Source organism: Cebidichthys violaceus, unplaced genomic scaffold (assembly GCF_023349555.1).
Source record: "Cebidichthys violaceus isolate CVI_PGR_0920_01 unplaced genomic scaffold, fCebVio1.0.p SCAF_90, whole genome shotgun sequence".
NCBI lineage: Eukaryota > Metazoa > Chordata > Actinopteri > Perciformes > Stichaeidae > Cebidichthys > Cebidichthys violaceus.
In genome coordinates, this window is record NW_027176976.1 from 102,302 (window position 1) to 109,801 (window position 7,500).

At 47.9% G+C, this 7,500-nt stretch overlaps 1 pseudogene; it reads right to left on the reverse strand.

Moving 5' to 3' along the window:
* LOC137867892 (slit homolog 1 protein-like) overlaps nucleotides 1–7,500 on the reverse strand; it is a 29,377-nt pseudogene that overhangs the window by 4,488 nt on the left and 17,389 nt on the right.

Sequence of the window (7,500 nt, forward strand, 5' to 3'; positions counted from 1 at the left end):
AAAATGAACATTAATACAATCTCATTGTTCTCGTATTCTTAAACACATCCTCCAGATCAGTGAAATGCTCTCGATCCATCATGCGAGACCCTTAAAGGGCCTCTGATGGGGACGGCGTCGCTTTTGCTGGCTGTCATAAATCAAGCGCTCCTCGGTGCCGAACACCCACTGGGGCTGTTTGTTGTGGCGAGTGGGGGGGGGACGGGGGGACGGATCCAGTTGGCGGATCACAGTTTTGAAAACACACTGACGTTTTTACCCAGAGGCATTGACTCGCTGGAGGCAGACGTACTGTAATCTGATTGGTTGAGTCGAAACTCAAAGGGGTGGAGCCATAAAAAACGAAGCTTCTCTGGCTGGATGGTGTTAGTCTGTTAGTCCTTCAAACTACCTCCTAAGAAGAATATATGTAATCCCTTTGTGTCATACTATCATATTAGGGCTGTGATAATCCTCGTTATCGATTAATCTGACAATTATTATATTCTCTATGAATCGATTTAGGCAATAGTGAAAAATGTCCATCCCAGTTTGTAAAAGTCCAAATGTCTTTTAAATGTCTTGTGAGTCCCAAACTCAACAATATTTACTGTATTATGATATGAAACAGAGACGAGCAGGACATCTCCACATTTCAGAGGCTGTAAGCAGCATTCTCTGATATTTATTGCACGATATTTTACTTTAACCACTAATACATGTTTACAAATCTGTTGGAGATTATCGTTCTGCTCATGGATCAGTAGCTCTAAATCATAATTAGACTGCACATCAGAGAAGCTAAAGGTAATACGTACAAGTGCTGATGTTTCATTTGTTGAACGAAAAACAGCCTCGACATTAGTTTATGGACAAAAAATAATGAATCGATTAATCGTTAAAAAATATATGTCAGCATTTGGAGATTTCATGCTTTGTTTTTTTATCATATCAAACATAACATCTTTGGAGTTTGGACTGACTAAAGACTAGATGAAAGACATTTTTCACTATTTTCTGACATTTTATAGACCAAATGATTAATTGGTAATAAAGATAATCGTTGGTTTCGCCCCTCGGGGATGTTTGGGTCTCTTCCCGGTTCATTTAACCCGGCTAAGGGTTCAGTTCGATGATCCACTGTTACTCATGAGTTAGTCTTTACAGGACTCACATTCGACGCAGCTTCTTGTAGGAGGTGAAGGCGCCCGGAGGAACCGACTTGATGCCATTCTGCTCCAAACGACTGCAGGGAAACACACACACAGAGACACAATCCATAATTTAACAGCTGCAGGTCGTTTCACAGCACAGCTGTCGACTGGAGCGTCTGTACTTTCAATTCAAACTCATTTGTCCGCATGCAATATTAATTCAAAGTTCTGTTCTCCTGTCAGCTATTACAGCACCACTGTGAGCTCGTACAGCTTAGAGAGCTGTGTTGAAGAAGACTGTAAACTAGAGACTGAGACCATAAACTCATGTTTACAATGTTTACTGAGGGAATAAATCAAGAGAGAAGTAGAGTCATTTTAGACTAGACTTCTATACAACCAGAGGAGTCGCCCCCTGGTGGACACTAGAGAGAATGCAGCTTTAAAGACGTGAAGCATCGGCGTCACTCGTCAGAACCCGGAGGTTGCCGCCTGGTTGAAACGTAAACCTCTACTATACTCACATCTCAGTCATGGCCTCGGGCAGGTGGGCGGGGATGGCGGTGAGGCCCCTCCCCCTACAGTCCACGATGTTGTTGCTGCAGGAGCACATGGGAGGACAGGAGCCGGACGCCAGGCTGCACGGCTGAACAAAGGCACTGCCACCGTTACCTGCGAGCAAACAACGGAAAAGAAAACTGTACCGACTTTTCAACTCGGCCGCACTTTGACCCGAGCGCGCCGCCGCGCTGCCGCCGCGCTGCCGCCGCGCTGCCGCCGCGCTGCCGCCGCGCTGCCGCCGCGCTGCCGCCGCGCTGCCGTACCTGAGCAGGCGAAGTCGCTCTTGCGCAGCTCGGCGAGGTTGAGGCCCCTCAGCGAGGGAGGAGAGCTGCACTGGGTGTAGAGGCCCAAAGCCGCCCGCTGCCGCAGCCAGGGAGACAACCAGGCCAGGTGACAGTCGCAACGCAGAGCGTTAGAGTGGAGACGGCTGGGAGGAGAGGGGGGAGGGAGGGAGGACAGGTGGGAGTGAAGGAGGGAGGGGGGGGGATGAAGTGAAGAGCAGGAGAGCAGAAAATGGAAGCGTACAAGGAAATAAGGGAAGAGTTGGATGAAAGAGAAGAGGAAATGGAAAGCAGAAGGATGCAAAAGAGGGTGAGAAAAGGGCGCAAAGGAGAGGAGGAAAATATGAAGGAAGGAGTGGATAGGTGGGAGGACATAACAGAGTAGGGAAGGAAGTATTGTAGGAGATAGGAAAGGAGAAATATGGGAATGAGGGAAGAAATGAGGAATGAAGGAGTGAAGTGAAGAACAAAACAAGTTTTGGTATAAGCATCTGACTGTGACCGTTTCAAGAATGAGGCATCCTGGGTAATGTAGTGCGTTGACGCGAAGGACTCACAAGGTGCGGAGCTTCGGCATGTGGTTGAAACTGGAGACCGGGATGCTGCTGACGTTGTTGTTGTTCAACGTGCTGGAAGAGAGAGAGACATAGGGAGAGAGAGAGGGAGACATAGAGAAAGAGAGGGAGACATAGAGGAAGAGAGAGAGAGGGAGAGACATAGAGGAAGAGAGGGAGACATAGAGGAAGAGAGAGAGAGGGAGAGACATAGAGACAGAGAGAGAGAGGGAGAGACATAGAGGAAGAGAGAGAGAGTAGGGAATGAAAACAGAAGTTCAGAAAGTATTATTTAGTTGTGAACAGACAAAAACAAACCATTCACAGTACATCAGATGGAGAACATAGTAAGTACTATGTATTCAGAATACTCACAGTACTTCCAGGGATCTCAGAGCTCTGAACGCCCCCTCCTCGATACAGCTGATGTGGTTTTTATCCAGCTGCCTGGTGACGAGAGCGGGACAGAACCAGAACCAGAACCATGTCCAATCAATCAATCAATCAATGAAACACATATCGTTGAAGTTGGTCTCAAGGCACCCAGACGCAATGCATTGTGGGGCAGTTGAGCATGTGCAGTAAGCTCACGTCTCACACTTAAGATATTCCTTCTAATGTAGTTTACATCCGGCCTTCTTATGTACACACAATCCAAATACTACAAATACTACAAATACTACAAATACTACCAAAACTACAAATACTACGCCGTGTGAACTCAAGATTTACGTTCAAACACAGCCTTTAAATATTCTCTATCCACCATTTTTTACATACTATAACATTTTATTCATTTGTGTGTGTGTGTGTGTGTGTGTGTGTGTGTGTGTGTGTGTGTGTGTGTGTGTGTGTGTGTGTCCACTTCCACACACAGGTTTTTGAGGTCCGTGGCTCCTCTGAAGGCCCTCCTCGGGATCGCCTGGATGCTATTCTCACTCAGGTCCCTGAAAAACAAGGAAAGGGATCCCGACTCTTATTAGTGTCACTGAGGGGGGGGGGGGGGGGGGGGGGGGGGGGGTCAGAGACCTGGGAGGGTCACATGTGCTACAACAGTCCGACTTCACTGCAGCACAAAACGGAGGACAAGCGGAGAGAGATACAACGCTGCATTGTGGGAAAGGACGGATGAAACAACAACAACAACAGAACGCAGCTGATGAAGGCAAAACTACAGGGGGAAAAAAGTGTGTGTGTGTGTGTGTGTGTGTGTGTGTGTGTGTGTGTGTGTGTGTGTGTGTGTGTGTGTGTGTGTGTGTGTGAGACCACGGAGGAGGAGGAGGAGGATGTGCATCATCTCTGACTGCCCTGGAGGACCTCAGACACACTCCATTGATGTCAGGGTCAAACCAAGAGAGGCCGACAGAGGAGGAAACACCCACTCACTGAGACGGACACGCGTCTCTTTGTGAAAGCAGATTAACAACACTGAAGCTGGTTTGTGTTTGGAGAGGAGTAGAGCAGCACGCTTCATTTTCTAAGAATAGCAAAGTCTATCTCCGTTTCTGATCGTGTATCGAGCGTCATGTTCTTGAGGCAGCTGCACCCCGGCTGCAGACAGCGTTCAGCTTTTATCATCGGAGGCCAATCAAGCCCTGCGCTCAGTTCGCTTACAGCTCCGTCTCTGGCGGTAAACCGGAGACCTCCTCTGCCAGAGGAAGTACCACGGAGAGGTCAGCGGTTAGAACGCAGCAGGACGGCTCGAGATAATAAAAACGAGAAGCAAATGAACGTGAACTCGACACCGCCGTGAGGTCGGTGGTGAGAGCAGACGTGGAAGCGGTGGAGGAGGTGATGAGGGACGAACAGGGTGACGGTAGAGCGATGGACGCGAGGACAAACGAGGACATCGACGAAAGGAGCGAGAAGGGCATCCGAGGGGGAATCGTACGCGCAACCCCCCGGGGGGCCAGGATGCACCCTGGGATACCCGAGGAGGAGCTGGGAGGACGGGGCCTCAGGGAGCGGATGTCTGTGGTAACTTCTGCTTCCTGTTGAACTTGATAGATGGAGACATGTAGAAAGGGAAAGTAGCAAATTAAGGGTAATAAAAAATAAGTGGGAAGGAGGAAATTTAAACCCTCTGAACTGTAAAACCCGGCGGCGGGATTGAAAAGTATTCTGTAAGGAATATTTAAACTGTGAAAAACGTCGTTGTCGTCAGATCATCGTGTTTTCGGCGGTCCCTGAACACATCGTGTTTTTATGATATATGTCAGGGTAACCGCGTTAAACTTCACAAAAGATGTTCTCTACTTCTAGCCGGGTTTCAACAGAGGGGCGGGACTTATACAGTGCAGTGAAAATCAAGGCCACAGGGCGTAAAAAGTGAGGGTTAAGTTACAGTCTCAACGAGACTACGAGGAGCGCTGCAGCAGAGGAGAGGAGCAGGTTCTGGTGGAATGGAGGCGCGAGAGAAAGAGTTCTGCTTCAGAACCAGAGGAACCCTTTAAACACAATCAAAGACAAATATTCACACAGAGGAATAAAAGAGACCTTTCCAGTGGAACGTCCGATTTAGTTTGTTTTGTTGAGCTTAACCTGAGCTTAACCCTGAGCTTATAGTAAGTAAGTAAATGCAACCGTCTATAAACAACTAGATATTATCAATGCATCACAACATGCACCCTATGTGGTGTACTCCATGATAAACAACTACGGCAATATGCAGTAGTATACAATGTACCAGCAAAGGTACAGATAAAACACACAAAACGTGTACTTTAATGCTCCTTCTGAAGTATAAAAGAAAACCGCAATAAGATGATAAACGGTGCCAGATGTGAGATGAATAGAAGGTGAAGCAAATGAAAGACTACATGCATCCACATGTGTAGATGTGCATCTACACACACACACACACACACACACACACACACACACCGATATTAAAGATGCTTTCCCATCAGGTTGTCAAGATATCTGTTGCCAGGACACCAGAAGGCTGGATATGATGTTTACTGGAGGGAAACACAGACCGGTCACAGCTGGACGTGTGTGTGTGCGTGTGTGTGTGTGTGTGTGTGTGTGTGTGTGGACAGTAGGTAGTCTCATAATATTTGCTCTTCTATCTCCTCCATTCATTTTCTGATCCGTTCTGTCATCTGTTGTGTCCGTGTCCTCCCTCCACCCGCTCCTTCCTCGCTCCTCTTCATCCTCTCATTGTTCCACCGTCTCTCTCCTGCCGTTTCAATATCCTCCCTCCTTCCCTCCCTCCTTCCCTCCCTCCCTCCCTCCCTCCCTCCCTCACAGCGTAGGCTGAGAAAGGTAAACTTTCCCACTCGTTTCCTTCGCTCGTCTCCTCTCTGTCCGTCCATCTCTCCTGACGACGGGTCAAACGTGGGTCACCTTCAGTCCCCCGCGCTTTGTCCTCTTTCTATATCATGCATTTAAACAGCTTTTAAGTAAATCTTTCACAAAGACGTGGAGCAGAATGTCAGCCTGAGTCTCAGTGAACACACAGGAACACACCAGCAGACAGTCAGAGCAACAGCAGAGTTAATATTTCATTTTCATAGTCTGGTCCCCTCTTCAACCTGACACACACACACACACACACACACACACACACACACACACACACACACAACCCAAAGATACTGGGAAGCAGACAGAGGGAGAGAGAGAGAGAGAGAGAGAGAGGAAGAGCAAAGACAGAAGAATAAATCGAAGAGGAGGAACGAAAGTTAGAACCAGATGTGGAGCACGAATGAAAACAATAAATATCTGAAGCGATGTCAGCGTCAGAATGCCGACGACTGTGGTCGACCGGAAAACCACAGTCGGGGAATATGACCTTAAAAAGACCTGACAGTGACACACACACACACACACACACACACACACACACACACACACACACACACACACACACACACACACAATGAAGAGGGATTAACCAGGACGTCAAAACATGTCAGACGAGAGGAAGCGGATCACACCTTTACAAACACACCCTCTGGAGCCCACACTGTCACTAACTGCACTCCATCAATAACTATCATCTAATGCTTGGGGAAAAAAAACAACCAAAAAGTTATTTCAGAGAGAAGCAGACAATGACATGAGAGTCTGGTGCCCGCGGTCGAAGCTACGCTGCGATTGGCCAGCCTGCATTCCAGGGGCGGGACTTAGCGAAGGGTCAGCCGTACCCTACACTACATTATTGTGTATCGTTAGAACAATGTCATTTGGGAGTGAGGCACAATGATACCCGGCGCATGTGTTTCTTTGACCAAAAGAGAAGCAAAACAGATTACCTAGATATGAAAATGTGATCATTACAAACCCATTACAGACGCAGTGTGGCCAAGCAATGTTCCAACCCACCGAGGTTCTGTTCAAACAACGGAGGTCCAAACGGTCCAATATTTATTAAAGAAAGCTGTGGCGCAGCTATAAAAACATGTTTTTATGGGTCATTTGAGAAGCTTCTTACGTGTGAATTTAAGGATAGAAGTTTTAAAGTTTTAAAGAACGACGGACGAAGACAAAGAGAACATCTTCTCGTGTAACTTCTGAAGCCCACAAACATCCATTCTTTACCCATTTCCCTTCTGCTGCAGCCAGAGAGACCGAACACAGCATGAAGGGACAGGACACACACACACACACACACACACACACACACACACACACACACACACACACATGCTAAATATTAGCCTCACACAGCATCCAGGGGGGAAACATGGCCGCCCCCTTAATTCAACACAATCCGTGCACATCACACCGCAGAACGCGCCACACGAACACACGGGCTACCCGTGCACGCCGCCCAAAAGGTCCGTGACCTGATGGCACGAAGGAGGCTGTAACCATGGCGACGGGCCAAACTCCGCCAGCTCGGGGGGTGGGGGGGGAGTAAATACTGTAAACGTCTTCTCTCTTGCTTTCCCTCTCACGCTTCAGTCTCTCTCTCTCTCATGGACCGTTGTGTCCTGAGCTTCAAGGAGAGAAAATAACTCAAAA